General features: G+C 39.7%; 1 protein-coding gene across 1 annotated transcript in view; it reads left to right on the forward strand.

The window, feature by feature from the left end:
• Positions 1 to 298: 298 nt before the first annotated feature.
• LOC110168282 (bromo adjacent homology domain-containing 1 protein) overlaps positions 299 to 24,352 on the forward strand; it is an 80,522-nt gene continuing 56,468 nt past the window's right edge. The window contains exon 1 of the mRNA XM_055149200.1: positions 299 to 1,099. The gene's annotated coding sequence lies outside the window, so the exon portion shown is untranslated. The remainder of the gene's footprint in view (positions 1,100 to 24,352) is intronic.

A 24,352-nucleotide genomic window follows, 5' to 3' on the forward strand; every position in this document is an offset into this window, starting at 1 on the left:
GGAATATTCCAGGTGAAGACAAGCAGACACCTCCACCAGGAAATTTGAAGCTCCTTTAGGTTTCGTTTTTGGACTTGGAAACAACAAATAACGCATTGTGAATTGAATAAAACAAACAAACCAACAAAAAACCTTTACAATTTCAACCCTGACGACCACATTTATTGCTTTTTAATAAGTTTGGTGTCGTGTTTACAGGTGGTTCACAGTGACACATCAATCAAAACTTACCACACTGTAGTAAAAGTTGAGTGGAGTGATCCGGTTTGTCAGTTTACGCGTGGATACCCCTTTAAAAGCCTCACCACGCTACCGTCACATGTTTCAGCGCACAACTCGATTGAGGATGTACTTTTTGACGTTATGCAAAAAAATTCTGACTTTTCTCCTTGTCGTTTTCACGCGAGGGAGCAAAGCCTGAGCGATCCACCTGGCTGTCTATGTCTGCCGTCTCTTATCGCAACGTCAGGGTAGTTTTTGAGCTCTCCCCACTCCACTCCACTCCGCTCCGCTCCACTCCGCTCCACGACGCTGGCTTTCTCGCTATTGCACTAAACTGAAAGCTGCGCGCACTGCTCCGGCCAAGTGACGGATACAGCTACAGCTACGTGTGTGTATATGTGTGTGCGCAGGCGAGCGAACGAACCAGCGAACGAGGCGAGCGAGCGAGCGAGCCACCGTATACCCAGCGAGCACACGAGCGAGTCGCGGCTGTAGCGAGGAGGAGGAGACGCGGTTGTGCTCGAGCTGGTGCCGCTGGCTTCGACCAGAGTGGATCCGCGGATGAAATTGAGCAAACATCGCGAAGAATCGGTCATTTACGGAGTGTGCGCGGAGTTGTTGGCTTTCGTCGATTTTTTTTGAAGGCTGTTTTACCCCGTGTGGAGTACAGCACGGCGACACATCGGCGAGAATCGAGCGTATTTCCTCTATACTTATATTTTGGGAAGCACCACTCGGACGCTTGTGTTTGCTTTGCGTTTTGGAAAATTACGGTACACTGCTTCACGTACGGACGATCTGGCTACTCTTCCCCGCTCCACGCACCTCTGAAAATTCTACGTAGATATTAGTGGCTACCACGGAAAGCAACGATACGGTAAGTAGCGAGTGCTTATCTTTTCGTCATTGCTTCGACTTGTTTTTTTTGCGCTAAATGTTGCGCTAACTGTTCGCGCGGACGTCGCTTTGGGGAATATCAGATAATGCTTGTGATGAATACCGAGGGAGTGGTAGGGCTACTCGCGATCGGACTGGCAGTTTTGCAATGTATGTGTGCGTATGTGCATGGGCCCCCCTCCTCCTCCTCCTCCTCCTCTCCCTCCTCTCCCTCCCTCCTCCTCCTCCTCTCCTCCACCACCTCCTCCTCCTCCTCTCTGTTCCCAGTATCAACACGCTACCACCACCACCACTACCGCCGCCGCCGCCGCCACCGTACCAAGTGCAATGCCATATAACACGGATAATAGCGCTCTGTCCTCGCTTTAGACTCAACCAAGGTCAACAAGAGGGACGTGGAAGGCTGAGAGCGCAATGAGATCACGCATATCGGAACGAAGGGGTCACCTGGACGCGAGGGCTGCAAACTTTATGGAATATATTGATCGAGTGGGTGGAATTTGGGTTTTACGCGCCTTAATTGGTGACGATTTGGGCGTGTGAAAATGTTTGTTGTCCAAAATACGTTGAAGTTACCAGAGTTGCACGTACTGACCTATTAAGGAATCAATTAAGTAATCAATCTTTACGTGTAGGGGATATGGAGTGTGTAAGAGTAATCGCGTAATCAGTCGTTACGTGGTTATAGATGGCAATTTTGGTGCGTAAAAATGTCGGATTAAGTAATTACGTGAAGTTAGGGTTCAATTAGGCTGTGTTTCTCTTGCACTTCACTGCGATAACATCAACAGTGTTAAAACAAGTGTGTAAATTCCCAAAAATGAGGGCCTTGCTTGGGTAAATTGACTTTTCGCAAATGTTAAAGCGGTTAACCTACAACGGCTGGTCGTAACGCAATGAGCTCACGATAAATGACGCTATAATGACATCATAAGGAGATACATCTTTGCAGGTGGCAGGGGAGAAAATTGCAAGAGAAGCTGGTAATGACTTGTTGCTGTTCCCATGACATTTAGATGTAATATAAGCACTATTTAAAGAAGAGCTCGTATTACGTGATTTTCTGATGAGTTTTTTTCATCACGAACAAACCTGGACTTGTGTTTTGTTTCATTCACACTCCCTGCGTATTTAGGCTGGGTTTTTCTCTCAGTGCAAGGTGGAGCAGAGCATTTTGAGCTTTGGAGATGCAGACAGACGCATAAAAAGGGTTGCTCGAACATGTGTGAATGGAACAAAACACAACTCCGAGTACGTTTTGGAGGAGGTAACAGCATTATAACATGCAGTGGCGATCCTACACTGATTGAAAAAAGTGAGGACCTAACCCTAACCCTAATCCCCATGAGATGCTGCCCTGTTTGCCCGTGCCCAGAACCGCCCCTGATAACATGACCTAAAGCGCGAGTCTCCAACCTGTAGCTCAACTTTGTGCACTAATACAGTGAGAATGGTTTATGTTTTATGGGGATCTAACTTTGGGTGATCAGATTTTCAAAAATAAAAACCCGGGACACCCTCGGTTTGTGGTGGTTGGTAAAAATCAAATTGTAAATTGAGTGCGTAATTAAGAAAATCTTTTCTGCACTCGGCCCATGCATGACAAACATGAGTCAGTAGAGTAAAATTTTCTTCGTGTTTTGGTCATTTTTCAGCTGCTTTTCTGTATTTTACTTGAACAAATGACAGTTTATGCCTCTCTTTACTGTTCGCAGGGGTCAAATTGGTCAAAACTAGAGACACCTGGGACGTTTCTTGTATAAAATTGGGACAAATCAGTGTTTTTGTATAAATCTACTGGGACAGGGGACACAGGCTCAAAACTGGGACTGTCCCGAGTAAATAGGAACGACTGGTCACACTAATCGAACTGTATCTCATCTAAAGCTTGCTGAGGCTCTTTTTTTATATATTAAATTTCTTGTGACCACTAAAACTAGTAGGTCTCTGGTATTTTTGTCTTGTAAAGGTAGCTCAGTTGAGGAAAAAGGTTGGAAACCCCCGGCCTAAAGCTCACAAGTCAGTTTTGCGTAATATAGGACCTTTAAAGTTGCATTTCTGGTTCACTTGTCTTAATCAAAATATTCCACAACATGGCATTAAACTTATCCATGTCCATAAATAAAAGTACGTGACACCACCAGGCCAAGTCACTGTTCTGTTCTGTGGAGGAGCAAGCCCACTTGAAGTTCAAATCCATGCTTTTCGAGGTATTTCTGTGTAATAACAGTATAATTACAGTAAATCAATGCAAGATAGACGGTGGAATATTCTGAGTAAAGTAAAACACCTCCATGAAGACAAGCAGGTGATTTTCCACCAGAAAGTTACACATTGCACCTTTAAGGCATTTTGGGCATGTTTGAACTGAATTGAGGTATTTTGTTATGCTACAATGACAAGAACTTTGGAAAAACTTTGTCTGTTATCTCCCAAAATAAACACACATGTGCACCATTTTATTTGAAGCTCGGGCTGTGGGTTTGATAGAGTTTGACTTTGGAGTAAGTAATTATACGTTTTTAATGGTAATGATTAAAAATCTGCCTTAATTATGTTCAGGAAATTCATATTGAAAGACATTTTTATTTGTTCTGAAAGTCTAAAATAAAAGCCTGTACCGGTAGTCTAAAATAAAACCTGAATCTTATTTGACCTGCTTGTTTCCATGGGAATTGTATTCCTTTGACTATAATGATCCACAGTATGGCCTGAAACGTAGCAGAAGTGTGGTTCTTACTTTCTATTTCTATGGAATGATTCACGCTTCTCCAGAAAGTTACACACTCTAACTTTAACTTAAATCTTTTGTCCACTATAGTAGAAATTAGTCTTTGGTTCACCGTTAATTATTCCAATAAAAACTTCTTTATGTTTAATAGAAGTGTGCTGCACATACTGTACATACATTTCACTAAAGAACTGTCTGCAAACTATAGACACAAAACTGACATCTTAAACACACTGTACATGATTTTCACAGTCAAAAATGTGAAAAACAGAACTAGTCCATTTTTAATAGTTTGCATTGGTCCATAGTTTTTCTTCATTTACGTTCTGCATTCAAGGCATTCTAATTACTCACAGTGATGAGTTTATGAGTGTTTTTCACATCTCAGAAACCAGAGCTTTTGCCTTATCAGTAAAGCCAACAACAACTAGCATGTTAACACCCACTTCCTGATTATCTGACAATAAGTTTTTAGATGCACACAGGACTTTACTCTTGCTTGAGTAATTTCTTGGACGACTACTTTGTACTTCTACTTGAATATTTTTATTATAAAGTAATGTTTTCTTTTCTTAAGCATCATTTTTGGACACTCTACCACAGACACGTCAAACTCAGGCCCAGGGGCCAAATTTGGCCCACAAAATCATAACAAATATGTATTAGAGCTGACCCGCTGGCTACGGATAGGCTATAGAGCAGCGGTCTCCAACTTTTTTCCTCTGGTGAGCTACCTTTACAAAATGAAAATTCCAGAGAGCTACTACTTTTAGAAATCTCAAGAAAAAAGTGTACATAAGAGCCATGGCAAGATACAGTTAGATAAATCATAAAACATAAACCATTATTTATTTAGGAGCACTCAAAGTCAGGCATTATAATGATAGATTTACAATAATAACAGGTGTTTAATTAATCAAATTTGAGTTATTCAGGACAATACGTGTAATCCAGAAATCCCCTGATGAGCCACTTGGAATGAGATGGAGAGCTACTGGCAGCTCCCGAGCTACAGGTTGGAGACGCCTGCTATAGAGACTATTTATTTTGTTATTTTATATTCTGCTTGTTCTGGATTCAATGTTTAAGCAAAACTATTATTAAACATTTATTTTAATAAGAAAAGGTTTAACATTACATATCTCGAAAGTAGAGAAAACATGCAAATGTTGTTGAAATTTTTCAATAAATATTTAGTTTGGCCCTCGACTTAGTCCCAGTTTTTAATTTTGGCCTCTGTGAATTTCAGTTTGACACCCCTGCACTACCCTCTCTGTTTATTTCATATTTTTTAAATCCATAAATAATTTCTTGTCAGCAAAAAAGGGCAAGACAGATTGTGCTCAAAAACATGGGGAAAAACGGGTACAGGACGTTTTTAAAAGACTGCACTATTTAAAGTATTGTTTGGGGGTCGGTCACCTGCTTGTTTCTATGGATACGTCATTGCTCTGGCTGAAATGTTCCACAGTGTGACATAAAATAACTCTACATTACATTTATTCAATTCCAGACTGTTTTAGAGCTCAAAAATATCAAGAAAAAACACACTTTCTGACTGTGAGCGGGGTTGCCTCTCCACAGATCTGACCTGTAACTTGATCTGGTTTGGTCTCCATGAAGATAGAAAGGTTTAATATCATACTTTGAAGTGTGAATCATTCTAAACAAAACTGGCTAAAAGCATTTGATGGACCCTCCACCAGAAAAGTTACACAGTACACCTTTTAGTATCACAAAAGGTTGATATTACAGATGATTTCCTTACAGATATCTGAGTCATTCTTGATTTGAATTGTGACTGGACAGACAAAGCGAGCGCGTCTAGAGCCCTGACACCTGACATTACACTGGTCACTGATCGGAGCACTCCAGATGCAAATTTAATGTGTGAGCTCTGAAGGGCACTGGACTCCCTCGTCTCCTCCCGCTACTGTAACACACCAGATAAGACGTGACGCAAGGATACAAACTATGTACACTATTTTATCACAATGGCAAGGTCCCGGTTTGATTTGTAGATAAGAAGAATGTTTTGAATTACGTCGGATTTTATGTTTTGAAGAGCGGGATTACACTGCTGTGAGGTATTAAAGGATCTATATTGCGCAACATTGACTCTTGTGAGCTTTAAGCAATGTTAGAATGTTGTTACCTCCTCAAAAACAGACCGGGAGTTGTTTTTTGTTTCATTCACACATGTTTGAGTAATCATGTATTATTAGTCTGTCTACAAAATTAATAAGTTACATGATTAACAGATAAATTATATAATATTGTACAAACGGCACATCTTTTTAAGAAAGGGTAAAATGGGGTAAGAAGTTGCGTATATGTTTTATGAATTGTTTCCAAAAACGCACAGTCTGGGCAGGTCCAAAATAAGTGAGAGGTGGTTTCATTTTTCAGTTTGTGTCCATTGCCCTTCTAAGATGATTCTTTAGTGGATAACAGCGATGTAGAAGTTTGTAGCAGATTTCCCTTTGCTTGTTGGTGATGAGATATTTGTGAGGTCATGTCCGAACAATTTTCCGTGGAATACTGTCAGTAGAGTCGGGCTGCTCACTGCGCACGAGTAGGGCTCCGTTTGGGAGGTGCACTTGTGGTGATGGCATAGACCGTATATATGAGTGGACATAGCTAACGTTCTAGTCACCGCTTGCCAAAGAGGAAGTGCTCCAGAAGGTTCTTCCAGCTCCTTCTGACTCTGACTCCAATTGACTTACATTTGGATCTTGCCGCCTCTCTCTGTAACTTCTGCAGTGAGCCTCGTCATTTTGGTCTTAAAATGTTTGTATTAATAAGCTCTACATGATCCTGAATAATTTTTCGCTGTTTTGTCTGTCAAATAAATCTTGTTCATAGCATAGAGTCTGGCTCCAGATTCGCTCCTGTAACCGTGACCATTGCGAGCTTCATTTGAGCTCTGAACACTATGGGTGACGTCACACTTGGTTAGTCCACTTCTTTTATACAGTTTATGATTGATAGTCGCTCTTTTTCCGCGTCGACTCATTATAAGACAAGATTAATTGAAGATGAAGCCAAGTAAGTTCCTTTTGAAAAGTTTTTCAAAGTTTGGTGTGCAGTGTCTTCACTCACGCCTGCTCAAGCCGACATCTTCAGGTGCTGCCCTGTCCTGTCGCTTCCTCAGTTTAGGCTCCTGGTTTCACTAATGACATCACTCTGTTTCAACCAATGAAACCCTGTCGTTATATCACTCAATACATCTCGCAACGTCTAATAAACAAAATGTGAACTAAAATGTGTTAAATTAATACTATTGAGTTTGGAAAAATATCAGAATAAATGTATATTTTTGTTTATTAAAATATAATGTCAAATATTGGTAGGGACTATTTTGTCTTCCCCAAATATTAGTTGTTACATGTCCCCACTGTCCAATTGCAAACCTACGCCCTTGAGTCTAGTGAAGGTGATTGGATTTTAAAAACACTTTGGAGTACTTTCTGTATTACAACATGACATCACAAGGTTAAGATGTTAAACATGTGTGAATGAAACAAAACACAGCTCCATGTATAACGGAGGACCTTTAAAGTATAACATATTTAAATCAACATGCTACCTTTTTATTGTATTTTAAAAATGTATATGTAAATAGTTTATCTATATTTTATGAATGTATATTTGCGGAAAACAATCTAACATGTTTCCACGTTTCACTTTCATTTTTGCGTCTGACTTTCTCCTGCCGTTGCTCTCCACATTTGTTTTGTTTATTGAGAAAGATTTTGATTCCCTCATTAAAAACAGGACGAGGTTTTAGATGTCATCCATGCATGTTTGAGTAATTTAGCAATCTCTTCCAGGCTCTGTCTCTGGTCTCAAGCCTACTTCACCCATGCTCTCACACGACAATGCTCAATAAATATACAAAAACATGACACAAAACTGCACCAAAACTTGACAAACCTGATGACGCGCAGTAGTTTTACGTTAGTGGGATGCGCACGCTGATTGTGTTATGATAGTGCTCTGAAGGGGGAGAGCAAAAACAGAGGAAACTCTTACTCAGACTTCTAAAACAAGTTAATACGTTATTTTTGGCGAATATTGCATTTTCAAAACAATAAAAAGTGATCTAAATATGTTATGTGTTTGGAGTTAATGCCCCATACAAGTAAAATACCTCCTCTTTAACTGGAAATTACAGGCAAAACACTTCACCTGCATGGGGCCGCCGATCTTATCTTGATACCAAATAAGATCTAAACAGACCACAAAGCCGAAACCTGTGGATAATATCGAATCTAGGTCAGTGCTCTTAAATTCTGCTGTTTTTTCTGTGTGATTTGTTTAAAAAATTTTCACAATATAAATGACAATGTTCACAGAAAGGTGTCATATCCAGATCTAATACTGTATAAGTATTGATTTTTTTTTTTTTTTTTTTAAAAGATTTTTTTTTTTTTTGTAGTCTTCTTTTGGTTTAGTCTTTGTTTAGACCTGGTTCAGCAATTTAGACCTGCAGTTCTTGTGAAATCCTGGTTTAGTTCTGGTTTGGTCCTAGTTTAGTCCTGGGTTAGTCCTGGTTTATTCAGTCCTGGTTAGTCCTGGTTTAGTTTAGTCCTGGTTTAGTCCTGGTTTAGTTCTGGTTTAGTCCTGGTTTAGTCCTGGTTTAGTCCTGGGTTAGTCCTGGTTTAGTCCTAGTTTAGTCCTGGTTTATGGTTTAGTCCTGGTTTAGTCCTGAAACTTTGTCCTTTGTGAACCCGTTTGAGAATGCCGTGCCCTTTTTTGATCAGAGTAATGAGTCAAAATGTAAATAGAAAAGCCTGTATGTTATACAAATATCAATCACTAATAATGGACACATTTTATAATTATTATTATTTTTAGGTGAAATATTATTATGAGTCTGTGTACATCTCCAAAGTTCAAAATGTTTTGTTCCACCTGGTGATGTCATGTGGTGGTAGCTTGTTATTTCTTCAATAGAGACAGAGTCAGTTCCAGGGTTACGATTATCCAAAATAATTTTATTGAAGCTGTGTGGAATTTAAAAACACAGTAGAACACTTCCTGTATTACCACATGACATTGCGAAGTGGAACAGAGTGTTTTCCGTTTGAGAGATGAACCCCTCCCTAAATGTGCAGGGTTTGTGTGTTAAACATGTGTGAATGAAACAAAACACAACTCCGGATCTTTTTGTGATGAGGAAATAACATAGATCAGGGAACAGCGTAATCTGGGCACTTTTAAAAATAGTTTATTGGGATTATCTTCACAAGTAGTTTTATATCTCTGTAGCAATATATCATGCTTCAAAGTTGTTATGGAGACAGATATAATAGTAGTGGTCCCCGTGGTTGAACATTCAAGAGCTCATATTATTATAATGTTGCTAAAGGGGCTGTTGCCTTGACGATTTAGTCAGCGTATGCCGACGTATGAAAAATCTGGCAAATATGCTGGTGTACGTCAGATAAGTTATATATAAGTTTTGTACGACGACATACAGTAGTGTGATTCATCAGCCCATTTCACTTCATAGAAACTGTTTGACTTCGCAGCATTAGTATTTGTTTGCTCAATGGTAGGCGGGTGCTTTTATTCATTTCACCAATCGCTGCTATTTGGTTGTGACGTATGTAATGTGCTGCTAACGGGGCTTTTCCCAAATCCCGTAGGAAGAAGGACTATAACGTCTTTCCCCTTGATAAAATTCACCAAACATTCTCTTTTTTTCCAGCTTTAAATCCTTGATCTTGGGAATCATTGCCAAAACATAATGTATGGCTCTTCGCTGATTGGCTGGTTCCCGGACTTTGGGTTTTTTGCAAACTATCTATTGTATTCCGATTCCTCACCTAGTCGCTGGAGAGAAATGAAATTGAGCGGAGGCACTAGATGACGCCAGCCTGGCTAGATATACAGCAAGGTTATTGAAAAATTTTGAGCATGTTGTAAATTTCTGGATGTATGTCAGCATATGCTTATACGTCCTGCATATGTGTGCCATAAGTTGTAGGTACGTTATGCAATCGTTGACACACGTTGACACACGTTAATTTTAAGTTACTCATAAGTCCAAATACGTTGTGATAATGTCTCATGTACACATAACTTATGAGTAACGTGATCCTGTGTGTAACTTATATCAATCAATCAACAACTTTATTAATCCCAAAGGGCAATTCACTTCGCACATCTCTGGTCATGCACAATCTATAAATAATAAAAGAAAAAGAAAAATCGAACTTACCTCCAGCGCATATTGACTTATGCTGACGTATTTGCTACTGCGATGTCTAGTGCAGTTATGAATAGCCTTTTTATAGGTGACGACATGTGATCGTCGGCGATACGCTGCCGTACGCTTTGCATAAGTCAGACTGTCACTGGGCTTAAGTTGTGGAAGCTGGCAACACGCTAAGCATTAGACGTTATATATAAGTTATCAAAATGTTCTATACAAGTTACTAGGGATGTAACAATAACTGAAATATCGTGATATTGTATCATCAAAGTTCTCACAATAATATCGTGGATTAAATTCAGAGTTATGGTGCAGCAATAGCTAAAAAAAAACCCAGAGGGAACTACATAGACCATGATCCTTTGCTCCATTTCAGTGCAGACGACAAGAAGAAATAACAGTTCTAACACTTTTAAGTTTTAGTTCTTTGAGTTAAGTCTTGTCAATACATTTTAAGAGGAAAAAGAAGCATATTAACAGTTTTGTTATCCTCCACAAAATATCGCAATAAATATCGTACCGTGAGATGTATATCGTGAAATATCGTACAGAGAGATTTGGATATTGTTGCATCCTTAATTGTGAGCCTCCCCACCATATCATGAGCTTTTCCACAATATCGCATTAAACATCACACCGTGAGGTTCATACCGTGACAATATCGTATCGTGAGACTTGGATATCGTTACACCCCTACTAATACGTCATGTATATGTTAAATTTGTTACAAATCTGCTATGTATACACCCAAAATTGAAAAAACAATTATTGATAGTTCAGTGTATGCCAGCGTTTTAGGGAAATTCTGGTACATCAGCATACACTGGCTAAATTGTCAGTGTGACAGGGACATAAGTTCTTCTCCCAAACAGAAAACACTCTGTTCCCTGTTGTGAGGTCATGTGGTAATACAGGAAGTGCTCCATTGTGTTTTTAAATTCCATACACCTTCACTTGAATCATTTGGCTCATTTCAGCCCTGGAATGTCAGATGTTTACTGAACTAAAGGTAAAAGCTGTGACTAAAATTAAAGCTATAAACTTGCAAACCCAGCAACAGCACATCACAAGGTGGAGCAGAGCGTTTTGAGCTTTGGAGATGTAGACAGACTAATAATAAAGGATTACTCAAACATGTGCATGAAACAAAACACAACTCTGGGTATGTTTATGGTGAGGTAACAACTATAACATGGCTTAGCGCTTACAAGACCTTTAATCCTTGTATTCTTTGCACGCCACACTCCCCTAATTCTATCTGTGACTAAATCTGCGTAAATGCCATAAAATCTTATATTCAAGTATTTAATGTTTCACACTTGGGCCACTTTTACTGATTGCTCCATTAAAAGCAATAAGTAAAACCTTATCAATGGACTCCTGCCAACCCTTGAGACTACGGGAGAATTATGAATGAAAAAAGGCACTACTTGTTTTAAAGGTTAATTGTAATTCGAACAGTGAGGAGTATTGATTCACCCGCTCTTTATATGGTCACCAATAATAAAGACACTTGTTTTTGGCCGTATTAAAGGGCTCATATTATTCTTTTTTCTGATCTGTGTTATAATATTGTTTCCTCATCACAAACAGACCTGGAGTTGTGTTTTGTTTCATTCAGTTTTTTAAGAGGTAACAACATTCTAACATAATAATAATTCTAAAGCTCACAGGAGTGAATTTAGTGTAATACAGGACCTTTCAACTCAAAATAATAATAGTTTCTTTAAAGTTACAATAAGGTCTTTCACTAGATCTAATATTGATACTTTTCACTGATATCATCAACATTCCCTGTGGGTTTGATGCAAACTGAAGGCAGTGTTCTGTCTGAAGCTCTGTTACTCAAGTTAGACTTACACTGAGCGCAATTTTCACACAGTCTGATCAGAAAGTTCATGGTCATGAGTTTTGGGTAATGACTGAAAGGACAAGCTCATGGATACAAGCAGCCGAAGTGAATTTTCTCTCTAAGAGATAGGGTGAGGAGCTCAGCCACACGGGAGGAGCTTGGAGTAGAGCCACTGCTCCTCCATGTCGAGAGGAGCCACTTGAGGTGGCTCAGGCATCTGTTCCGGATGCCTCCTCGGCACCTCCCTCGGGAGGTGTTCCGGGCATGTCCCACCAGGAGGAGGCCCCAAGGAAGACCCAGAAAACGCTGGAGGGACTCTCTGGGCTTTCCTGGGAACGCCTTGGGGTCCCCCTGGGGGAGCTGGAGGAAGTGTCTCGGGTTTGGGTTAGGAAGTCTGGGAGTCCCTGCTTAGCTGAAGAAAATGGATGAATGGATGATCAGAAAGCCGACTTTGCTTGAAGTACAACATATGAGCTGATCTGTGCATTTTAACAACATCCAGTCTCACACATAAAATGACAGCTCGCATTATCAGTTTTTCAGTTAGTCACTCTCACCTTTTTAATGACAATCAAACAAGAAAATGTAGTTGTTTAAATCTATTTTGTATTTTTTTCTTGAGTTTTCAGACGACCTTACAACTTTTTTTTGATACTATTGCATGCATTGTGTCTGCATGGTTAACTGCTGAACATGCATGTGCATGTATAGCACCCCCATGATGTAAAGTATCAATGGATCAAAAGCATTTAAAGATATTCAGGTTTAGTCTACTTCATACGTGTTTTTGTTTGTCATGATGACTACAAAAAACAATCGACAGTAGTTTGTTTTTTTTCTGATTAACCCCGCTCACAGTCAGAATGTTTTTTTGTTTTTTTTTTAGGTATTTTTGAGCTATAAAACCAAATGTAATTGAATGAATATAAGGTAGAGCTGTTTAATGTCATACTGTGGAACATTCCATCAGGTGACAGACCCTCCACCAGAAAAGTTACACAGTGCAGCTTTAAAAATCACAAATGTAAATACAATCGCAATTCTTCCCATGAAAATTGCAGTTAAATGTTAAATTTGTTCAGCCCTGATTAAATTGACTGACTGAAATTAGACTAAACTACTACTACTACTACTACTACTACTACTACTACTACTACTACTGTAACTACTACTACTAACTACTACTACTGTACTACTACTACTACTACTGTACTACTACTACTACTACTGTAACTACTACTACTACTACTACTACTACTACTACTACTACTACTACTACTACTACTACTACTACTAACTACTACTACTGTAACTACTACTACTACTACTGTAACTACTACTACTACTACTACTAACTACTACTACTACTACTGTAACTACTACTAACTACTACTACTACTACTGTAACTACTACTACTACTACTGTAACTACTAACTACTACTACTACTACTAACTACTACTACTACTACTGTAACTACAACTACTACTACTGTAACTACAACTACTACTACTGTAACTACTACTACTACTACTGTAACTACAACTACTACTACTATAACTACAACTACAACAACTACTACAACTACTACAACAACTGCTACAACAACTACTACTACTACAACTACTACAACTACTACTACTACACCTTCTACAACTACTACTACAACTGCTACAACTGCTACTGCTACTACTACTACAACAACTACTACAAATGCTACTGCTACAACAACTACTACTATAACTACTACAGCTGCTACAACAACTACTACAAGCTGCTATACAACAACTACTACAGCTGCTACAACAACTACTACAGCTGCTACAACAACTACTACAGCTGCTACAACAACTACTACAGCTGCTACAACAACTACTACAGCTGCTACAACTACTACAACTACTACTACTACACCTTCTACAACTACTACTACAACAACTACTACAACTGCTACAACAACTACTACTACTACAACTGCTGTTACTACTACTACTACTACTACAACTGCTGTTACTACTACTACTACTACTACAACTGCTGTTACTACTACTACTACTAACTGCTACTACTACTACTACAACTGTTACTACTACTACTACAACTACTACTACAACTACAGACAAATACAAAAACTCCACACAGGAAAACCCCACCCCATCCAGTAAACCAAACCCGGAACCTTCTCGCTGTGAGTGAGGCTGCTAACCACTAATGCACTCCACTACCGCTTGTTTACATAAGAAAACTGCACTTGGCATCACTCACTGTCCAAAACTATATTCATTTGTTTCTTTATTGCATTGGACTGACCAGATTACATAGTCCATTATGCATTATTCTAGTTCCGTGTTCTCTGATATGAGATAATGGTAATGCTGTATCTTTTTCCATTATACACAGAGTAAAGTACAGAGCAAAGTCCTGCTTTAGCCTTGGTTTAGTCTTGGTTTAGTCTTGGTTTAGTCTTGGTTTAGTCTTGGTTTAGTCCTGGTTTAGTCCTGGTTTAGTCCTGGTTTAGTCCTGGTTTAGTCCTGGTTTTGCCTCGGTTTAGTCCTGGTTTAGTCCTGTTTTAGTCTTGTTTTAGTCTTGTTTTAGTCCTGTTTTTGTCTTGGTTTTGTCTTGGTTTAATCCTGGTTTAGTCCTAGTTCAGTCCTGGTTTAGTCCTGGTTTTAGTCCTGATTTAGTCATGCTTTAATCCTGGTTTCGTCCTATTTTAGTCCTGGTTTTAGTCCTGGTTTTAGTCCTGGTTTAGTCCTGGTTTAGTCCTATTTTAGTCCTGGTTTACTTCTGGTTTAATCCAGGTTTAGTTCTGGTTTAGTCCTGATTTAGTCATGTTTTAATCCTGGTTTTGTCCTATTTTAGTCCTGGTTGTGTCCTATTTTAGTCCTGGTTTTAGTCCCGGTTTTAGTCCTGTTTTCGTCCTAGTTTTGTCCCGGTTTTGTTCTGGTTCAGTCCTGGTTTTAGTCCTAGTTTAGTCCTGGTTTTGTCCTACTTTAATCCTGGTTTAGTCCTGGTTTATTCCTGGTTTTGTCCTGGTTTTGCCTTGGGTTAATCCTGGTTTAATCCTGGTTTAATCCTGTTCTGTTTTAGTCCTGGTTTATTCCATTGCACTGACCACATTGTACATTATTCTCGTCGCGTGTTCTGTGTATATCATCACAGATCATGTCGTATCTTTTCCATTATAGACGGACTCTCTCTCACTCTGCTAAATGTTTAATTTTATCATTAACCCTCACGACCCTCAACTGTAAAAGCTTTGTTTTGATTATTGAATTAACCCTCGATAACTGCTTGAACGTAACACGGCCGTAGGTTCGTCAATTTGTAATGGTTCGCGTCTAAGAATAGAAAATGCATCATTACGTTAACAATATGTGACTTTTCTAATGGAACGGTCTGCCACCTGCTTCTTCCTTTGTCTGGAATGTTTCACAGTATGGCATTAAACCTTTCTATCTTCATGGCGACCGAACCAGACCAAGTTACAGATCAGATTTGTGGAGAGGCGATGCCGCTCACAGTCAAAACCCGTGTTTGTCTAGATATTTTTTTGTTGTTGTAACTGAATAAATGTAAAGTAGAGCTGTTTAAAGTCATATTGTGGAACATTCCAGGCAGAGCAATGACATCTCCATAGAAACAAGCAGGTGATGGACTCCCAACGCGCCGAAAAGTTACATAGTGCGTCTTTAAAGCTGCACCATATAACTTTTCATGTGGAGATTTTGCCACTTGTTTGTCTCCATGAAGATGCTATTTCATTACCTTAAATATTCCACAGTATGGCATTGCATGAATCTATCTCCATGGAAACCAACAGACCAGGTGAAAAGGTCAGATCTGCGAAAAAGCGACCCTTGCACGCAGTAAGAAAGCAGGTTTTTCGAGGTACTTTTGAGAAAAACAAACATCTCTAACTGAATAAACGCAAGAGAGATTAACTGTGGAACGTTCCAGGCAAAGCGACGACATTTCCATGGAAACAAGCAGGTTACAGAAGTTACACAGTGCACCTTTAACTTATTTATAGATGTTTTTATGTGTTCACACTTGGCACAAACAGCACGTCAACATCAGGACTAAACCAGGATTAGAACAGGACCAAAACAAGTCTGCACCCAGGACTAAACCGGGATCAAAGCAGGATCAAATATAAAGTGGGAATGCAGCCTGGGTTCTTGGTGGGTTGGTGGTTTGATTCTCACTGCATTCAGTCCATGCTGTTGTTGTGTCTCTGGGCAAGGCATGGCATTGTTCTTTTCTTTTCCTTTTTTTTTTTTTTTTTTTTACTGTGTTAAACTTAGACAATTGTAATGAAAAGAAAGTTAAGGATTTCACTGTTTGGTCAGAGTTAAAGGTCTTATATTACACAAAATGGATTCTTGTGAGTTTTAAGATGTGTTCTAATGTTATTACCTCATCAAAAACATGCCTGGAGTTGTCTTTTGTTTCATTTACGCAGAAGAACTCAGCCTAAATACACAGAATTTGTGTGTCAAACATGTGTAAATGAAACAAAACACAACTCCAGGTTTGTTCCAGTTTGTGAAGAGGAAACAACATTCTAACGGATGAGAAAACAGTTTGTTCAATACTTCGTTCTACTTTAATGTGTGTGGGGCAGTCTGATTAATTGTACCAGAATTTAAACTGCAGTTTTAATTATTAAATGAAAAAGGCTGTAATTAATTGAGCAAACTGATGTCCTCTGCAACAACATATTTTTGTAATAACATTACTACAATTGCAAAGCCTGTCACAAAAATGACTATTATTTCCACAATAGAAAAGCCATTCATGGACATCCTGGTTTAGTCCTGCTTCAGTTCCAGGTCATTTCTGATTTAGTCCTGGTTTAGTTCCAGTTTAGTCCAGATTTTTTTCTGGTTAAATCCTGGTTTAATCCCACTTTTACCTGGATTAGCCCTGGTTTAGTCCTGGCTGGTTTAGTTCTGGTTTAGTTTGCTTTAATCCTGGTTTAATCCTGGTTTTGTCCTGGTTTAGTCCTGGTTTAGCCACAGTTTACTCTTGATTTAGTCATGGTTCAATTTGGTTTAATCCTCCTTTTTACCTGGATTAGCCCAGATTTAGTGCTGGCTTGTTTAGTCCTGTTTTAGCCCTGGTTTAGTCCTGGTTATCCCTGGTTTTGTCCTGGTTTAGTCCCAGTTTACTCCTGATTTAGTCCTGGTTTAGCCCAGGTTTTGTCTTTGTTTTGTTCTGGTTTAATCCCAGTTTAGTCCCAGTTTACTCTTGATTAATTTTAGTTCAACCTTGGTTTGGTTGTACTTTTTAGCTGAATTAGCCCTGGTTAAATCCTGGCTGGTTTAATCCTAGTTTAGTCTTTGTTAGTCCTGGTTTAGTCTTGCTTTAGTCCCGGTTATCCCTGGTTTGGTCCTGGTTTAGCCCTGGTTTAGCCCTGGTTTAGCCCTGGATTAGCCCTGGATTAGTCCTGGATTAGTCCTGGATTAGTCCTGGTTTAGTCCTGGATTAGCCATGGTTTAGTCCTGGATTAGTCCTGGATTAGTCCTGGTTTAGTCCTGGTTTACTCTTGCTTTAATCCTGGTTTAGTCCTGGATGGTTTTGTCCAGGTGTAGCCCATGATCAATCCCAATTCAGTACTGGTTTAGTCCTGTCTTAGTCCTGTTTTAGTCCTGTTTTAGTCCTGGTTTAGTCCTGGTTTAGTCCTGTTTTAGTCCAGTTTTAAAGCGTTTTTTTTGTAGTCTTCTTTTGGTTTAGTCTTTGTTTAGACCTGGTTCAGCAATTTAGACCTGCAGTTCTTGTGAAATCCTGGTTTAGTTCTGGTTTAATCCTGGGTTAGTCCTGAGATAGTCCTGATTTAGTCCTTGTTTAGCTCTGGTTTTAGTCCTGTCTTAGTCCTTTCTTAGTCGTGTCTTAGTCCTGGTTTAATCCTGCTTTAGTGCTGTTTTAGTCCTAGTTTAGTCTTGTTTTAGCTCTTGATCAGTCCCAATTCTGTCCTGTCTTAGTCCTGTTTTAGTTTCAGTTTAGACCTGTCTTAGTCCTGTTTTAGTCTTGGTCTAGTCCTGTTTTAGTCTCGGCTTAGTCTTGTCTTAGTCATGTTTTAGTCACTGCTGAAGAACTACGCATATTAGTTGGAACTTGGTGTCTCGAGAGTCTCTAAAAAAACTACCGCTCGAAGTTCCCCATAATCCCAGAGCAGCACATTGACCAGAGGAGCCATTCTAAACAGGACCTCGCGTTCCCTCATTACAGCGATTATCTGAAAGCAGCCCCTGTACGTCCCCGTGATTGAGACATTGTGCTCGCTCCGATAATCAATACAGCCACACCGACTCAATAGAACTTCTCTATATGTTGACATTTGCCGGTAGTGATTTTACAGCGGAGAGAAAGCAGGAATCCGACATCTTTTTCAACTCGTTTTCTTCCCCGGACACGGTTTCTCACTAAAAATAATATGCACTGAGTCTTGTTTGAAAAAATCTATATACACAAGGCTGGATGTGGGTTTAAACTGCACTGAAACTATACTTTACTCCTTTTATTCTCCAGATGTGCAGACAGACAGACGAGGGAGACGAGCTGAACGTTTTAGAGGACTGTTACTTCAAAATAATGTTACTCGAGTACAAATGTTGGTCCAAGAAATGACTCAAGTAACAGGAAAAAGCTACTATTAACGTCCAAGATGATGGTACTGCTTTGCCTGAAATGTTGGTGTTAAATTTAACTCTGTCTCCGTGGAAACAAGCAGGCAAACGAGTAACAGGTCAGATCTGTGAAGAGGCGATCGTACTCAGTCTGGTCAGGTTTCTGGTGGAGGGTTCGTCAAAATGTTTTTTTCCTTGGGGATGTTATTGATTTGTGAACCAGGACTAAAACAGGACTGAACCAGGTCTAAGCCAGGACCGAACCAGGTCTAAAGCAGGTCTAAACCAGATCTAAACCAGGACTAAACCAGGACTAGACCAGGACTAAATCAGGTCTAAACCATGACAAAACCAGGACTGGATCAGGACTGGACCAGGACGAGACCAGGACTAGACCAGGACTAGACCAGGACTAAACCAGTACTGAACCAGTACTGAACCAGGTCTAAACCAGGTCTAAACCATGACAAAACCAGGACTAATCTTGAACTTGAGAGACAGAGGGAGAACCCCGAGCCTGTGGAGCAGGGTGTCCCCAAAGCGCGAATGGGCGATGGCTACGCTTCACCTCGTGGGGCGTAGAGTTTTGCGCTGGTCCTTTCACCTCGGGTCAGTTGATGGTCTATGTTGGCGCACCTCCGGGCCTGTCCTGACACTCAGTCACGGTTCAGTTATGGTTTAGACCTGGTTTAGTCCTGGTTCAGTCCTGGACCCTCATGTCTCAGGTCACTATATGACAGTCCTGTAGATATCATGAGCCTGTGCAGGTTGTTTTCATCGTTGCCAGTAGCTGCAGTTTGACGTTTAATTTGTGGCCATTTTATATTTGTTATCTTTTATATCTCATGTCGGGAGAAAAGGGTGGACGACGTACCCCCACATACCACGCCCACTACACCCCTGCAGCTCACATCAGACTGCCTGTTTTTCTAGGTGTTTTTGAGCTGTAAAACCAGCTGTAATTGAATAAATGTAAAGTAGAGCTGTTTAATGTCATACTGTGGAACATTCCAATCAAAGCAATAACATCTCGAAACCCAACACCTGCTTGTCTCCAGAGAGATGTTATTCCTTCACCTGCCTCTCCATGATGCGTCTGTGATATTTCGAGACTGTGAATGATGAGGACAGACGAGTGACACTACTAGACCAAGTTGGAGTCAGATCTGTGGAGTGGCGATTCAGCTTATGGTATTATAACAAATGCGGATATGTTGCCATGTTGTGGAACACTTCAAGCAATGCCGCAAAATCTCCATGGAGACGAGCAGGGGCAGAACTTCCACCAAGAAAATGAATGAAGTGATGAAGTGCACCTTTAAGACTCACTCATTGCACAATATCCAGCCACAAAACCTTCCACATTTTATTCTTTTTTTACTTTTTCTTCTGAGAGTTAGTTGCAGAGTCGACCATGAACTATTTAAAAAACGAAAAAGTGTATGCATAATCTTTTGAATACAGAAACGTCTACGGTAGCCTTGTGGGGACATTCTGCTGCCTATAAACAAATGTGGTGTAAAAGGTCAGAGCACTTGAGAAGTTCACTGCTCACACACGTATAATTATAGAAAAGGGAAGTAAAAAGGCGTCCATTGTAGTCTATGAATCTAGAGAAATACAAAGGCACTTCCTGCGATCACGAACGAGAGAAGATTTAAAGACGACCCGTTGTGCTTGTGTCTGCTGTAGTTATAATTTATATCTGTACACCCATGGATCAAGAAAGCTGTAATTTTTTTGAGGTTTTTAGGTATGTTCGTCTAAAGCAACTGAAAAAAAGAAAAAGAAATTCTGCTGATTTCTGCGTTTTAAAAACTGTGGTGCGAGAGCTGATTATAAAGTTAAAAACAGTAGGTGTAATTCCAAAAAGCATCCAGAATTTCTTTCAAATAAGATCTGAAAATTATAATTTAAGATGTTTATGTCATTTTGAACATGTAAAATATGTTAAAGGTGCATTGTGTAACTTTTCTAGTGGTAGGACTGTTAAATGATTTTATCTGTGGAGGTGTTATTGCTTTGTTTCACAGTTTGGCATTAAACTGTTCTATCATCATGGAGACCAGCCCAGACCAAGTTACAGGTCAGAGCTGTGGAGAGGCGACCGCGCTCACAGTCAGAATGTCTGTTTTTATAGGTTTTTATGAGCTATAAAACCAGCTGAACCTCCAACGAACCCCCAACCAGAAAGTTACAAAGCACATCTTTAAACTCTGCTCCGGTGGTAATGTAGAATTTTAATATCGAGCAAAATTAACTGAATAAATGTAAGATAGAGCTTTTTAATGTCATACTGTGGAATATTTCTATAGCCTGATTCAGTTGGTACTTTAACCAATCGCTGCTGTTTTGGTCATGACATACTGGTATAGGCTATAAGCTTTTCCCAAATCTCATAAGAAGAAGGGCAATAACGTCTTCTCCCTTGATAAAATTCACCAAACATTCTCTTTGTTCTGGCTTTAAATCCTCAATCTCGGGAATCGTTGTCAACACAGAATGTATGGCTCTTCGCTGATTGGCTGGTGCCCGAACTCGCGCTTCTGGGGTTTTTGCAAACCGTCTAGTATATTTTGATTCCTGACCTAGTTGCTGGAGACAAATGAAATTGAGTGGAGGCACTAGATGGCATTAGCCTGGCTAGAATATTCCAAGGCAGAGCAACGGCATATCCACAGAAACAAGCAGGTGACTGATTCTCAACCACAACTTTACCAAGTGCAGGTGTGCAAACTTTTGATTTGTAGTGTAAATTGTATCTATTCTGTTCATAGAAAACATTTCTGGCATGTTCACTTTTTGTGTTAATTTGAGAAAAATATCAAATCTCTCTTATTGTTTACTGTATTTTCTATGCGCTCTGGATTATAAGACGCACTGTCATTAAATGGTCTGTTTTCGAACTTTTTTCACAAATAAACGGCACCAGACTTTAAACGAAACACAACAGTTGGATGGGTCAGTGGGACTTTGTTTGTGGCGTTCACGGTGACTCTGGGCTTTGTTCAGTTGTGGCGTGTAGGGAGGGTGCTGTCTGGGACCAACGGATTGTCAGCGTGTTCGCAGTGACTCAGTTGTTCAGTTGTGTCTGGAAGTGGCACATTGCACTAGCTTTTTCGGTTCGTTCCTCCGTTACATTCCTCTGTAACGTTCCTCGTCGGCGTGGAGTGATGAGTGTGTCTGCGGGTGTTTGCGTCTGTGCGGTCGCTGTCTGCTCCGTGTGTGTTTGCGGCTTTGTAGTTTACTGAAGTCGTGCTGAGACACCCGAGTGGATTCGGATATAGGGCGCTCTGGTTTGTGGTCGTTTTTTGATGGGGTTGGAGGCTTATGAGCTCGCCCTATAGTGTGGAAAATATGGTATTTATTTTGAAGTTATGTGTGAAAAATGAGCTATATTCTGTCATCGTGATTATCTATCCTATTTGTCTATTTAAGCCACTTGCCCTTAAAGGTTCATTGTGCAACTTTTCTAGTGGTGGGTCTGTTAAATGCTTTTTCTTCATGGAGATGTTATTGCCTTGTCTGAAATGTTTCACAGTATGGCATTAAACCTTTCTATGTTCACTGAGACCGAACCAGACCAAGTTACAGGTCAGTCCAAATGTCTGTTTTTTATTCATTTTTGAACTATAAATCCACCTGTAACTGAATAAATATTGGAAAAGATAGAGCTGTTTAGTGTCATACTGTGGAACATTCCAGGCAGAGCAATGACATCTCCATAGAAACAAGCAGGTGACGAACACACAACCAAAATGTCACACAGTGCTCCTTTTTAAATAACGAACAAAGCAAACATTTAAAGTGCAGTTCTCATTGTATTAACACAAAATGAAGCACTCAAGGACAAAAAGAAGCAAACCCTCATAGATATAATGTTAATGTAATAATGTTTCCTCATCACAAACAGACCTGAAGTTGTGTTTTGTTTCATTCACACATGTTTAACGCACAAACTCTGCAGATTTAGGCTGTTCTTTTAACCTCCATATACCTTCACTGGAATCATTTGGATGATTTCCGCTCTGGGTTTGTCTATCTCTATTGCACAAAAGGTAAAAGGCAAAACTGATAACATGAAAACTACCCCTACGTCACATCACAAGGTGGAACAGAGCATTATGAGCTACTGAAATGTGTGTAAATGAAACAAAACACGACTCCAGATATGTTTTTGATTTAAGTTCACAAGACTCTTTTGTAATGTATGACCTTTAATGTTAAAAAATACACTATCTCCCTTTTCTGGTGGAGGATCTGGAATGTTTCACTGCATTTATACGTGCCTATATTGCATTTTTTTGTTTTTATTGCTCAAAAACATGCATTATCTGACCTTTAACTTGGCCTTGTGGCAGAACTTGCTTATCTCCATAGATAGCCTACTTTAATGTCATACTGTGGAAAGTTACGCAGTGTATTGTTTAATTTCCCATGTTTGTAACTTGGTATTCTCTCCTCTGGGACGATGTAGGCCTTGCGCCCTCTGCGTGGTCTTTGATTTTCCCAAGTTCATAGCATTACTTTGGGCTATGTTCAGACTGCAGGGCTTAATGCTCAATTCAGATTTTTTTGTGAAATCAGATTTTTTTGTGAGGTTCATATTTCCAGTTAAATGCGACTTGTATGTGATTTCCAGTGTGAACTTTAAATGCACCAAAAGTGTCCCGCATGTGCTTTGGAGGACACGACGACATCACATATAGCGAGCGTGCTCATTGTTTACAGAAATGTTTCGTTGGGAGACAAAAATTCTTTGTAAAATGGGCAGGTTACATGTCCACAGCCGGTTTGTTTGTTTGAGATTTAAGCCTCCTTGTATTTGGCTCGCAGGCTCTTTATTTTTCATTGACATTGGAGCCATCACCACCTGTAGCCATGCTCGGTCATCTCTTTGGCAATCGTTTCAAAAACTGCCCGGTTCCGATAAGACTCCTCCAATTTGGCCTGAATACAGCGATCCCCCCAAATATTAATGAACTCTCTAACCTCGCTTTCCCTCCATTGACTAGAGTCTGAGCCTGACGTGTAGGTGGGATGAATGTGACCTGACCGTTCAGACTGAAGTCACGTGTTAAAAGATCGGATATGTATCGGTTTTAGGAGCACATATCCAAGTGGCCTGGGTCACATTAGAAAAAATCAAATCTGTGTGGTTCAGACTGTCATTAAAAGATCAGATACAGGAGCATAGGGGTGAAAAAATCAGATTTGGGTCACTTCAGGCTGCAGTCTGAACATAGCTTTTGTTGCACAGTTTTTTTTTTAAAGTACAAATGTTCATATATATATATATTATATATTTATATTTAAAGTTGCAAAAACTCCCATATGAATGCGCAAGTCGTTCATATGGTTAATCATTGCTACACATGTAATTTTATTGAATTATTTTATTAATTTGTTGTGTTCACTGCTGTTTTAATTCTTATATTAATCAAAACTGACTCTTGTGAACTTTAAGTCATGTTAGAATGTAGTTACCTCTTCAGAAACATACCCAAAGTCGTGTTTTGTTTCATTCACACATGTTGGAGTAACTCTTTATTGGTCTGTCTACATCTCCAAAGCTCCAAATGCTCTGTTCCACCTTGTGATGTCATGTAACGGAAATTTCCAAGTTAACAGCTACGTTTTGCCTTTAGTTAAGTAGAGATTGGCAATTCCAGGTCTGAAATCATCCAGCGTGATTTTAGTGAGGGTGTATGGAGTTTAAAAACACCACACGACATCAAAAGGCGGAACATGGTGTTTTTCAGAGTTCGAGAGAAGAACTCGGCCTAAATCTGCAGA

Source organism: Boleophthalmus pectinirostris, unplaced genomic scaffold (genome assembly GCF_026225935.1).
Source record: "Boleophthalmus pectinirostris isolate CB_2022bp ecotype Guang Dong unplaced genomic scaffold, ASM2622593v1 HiC_scaffold_13, whole genome shotgun sequence".
Classification (NCBI taxonomy): Eukaryota; Metazoa; Chordata; class Actinopteri; order Gobiiformes; family Gobiidae; genus Boleophthalmus; species Boleophthalmus pectinirostris.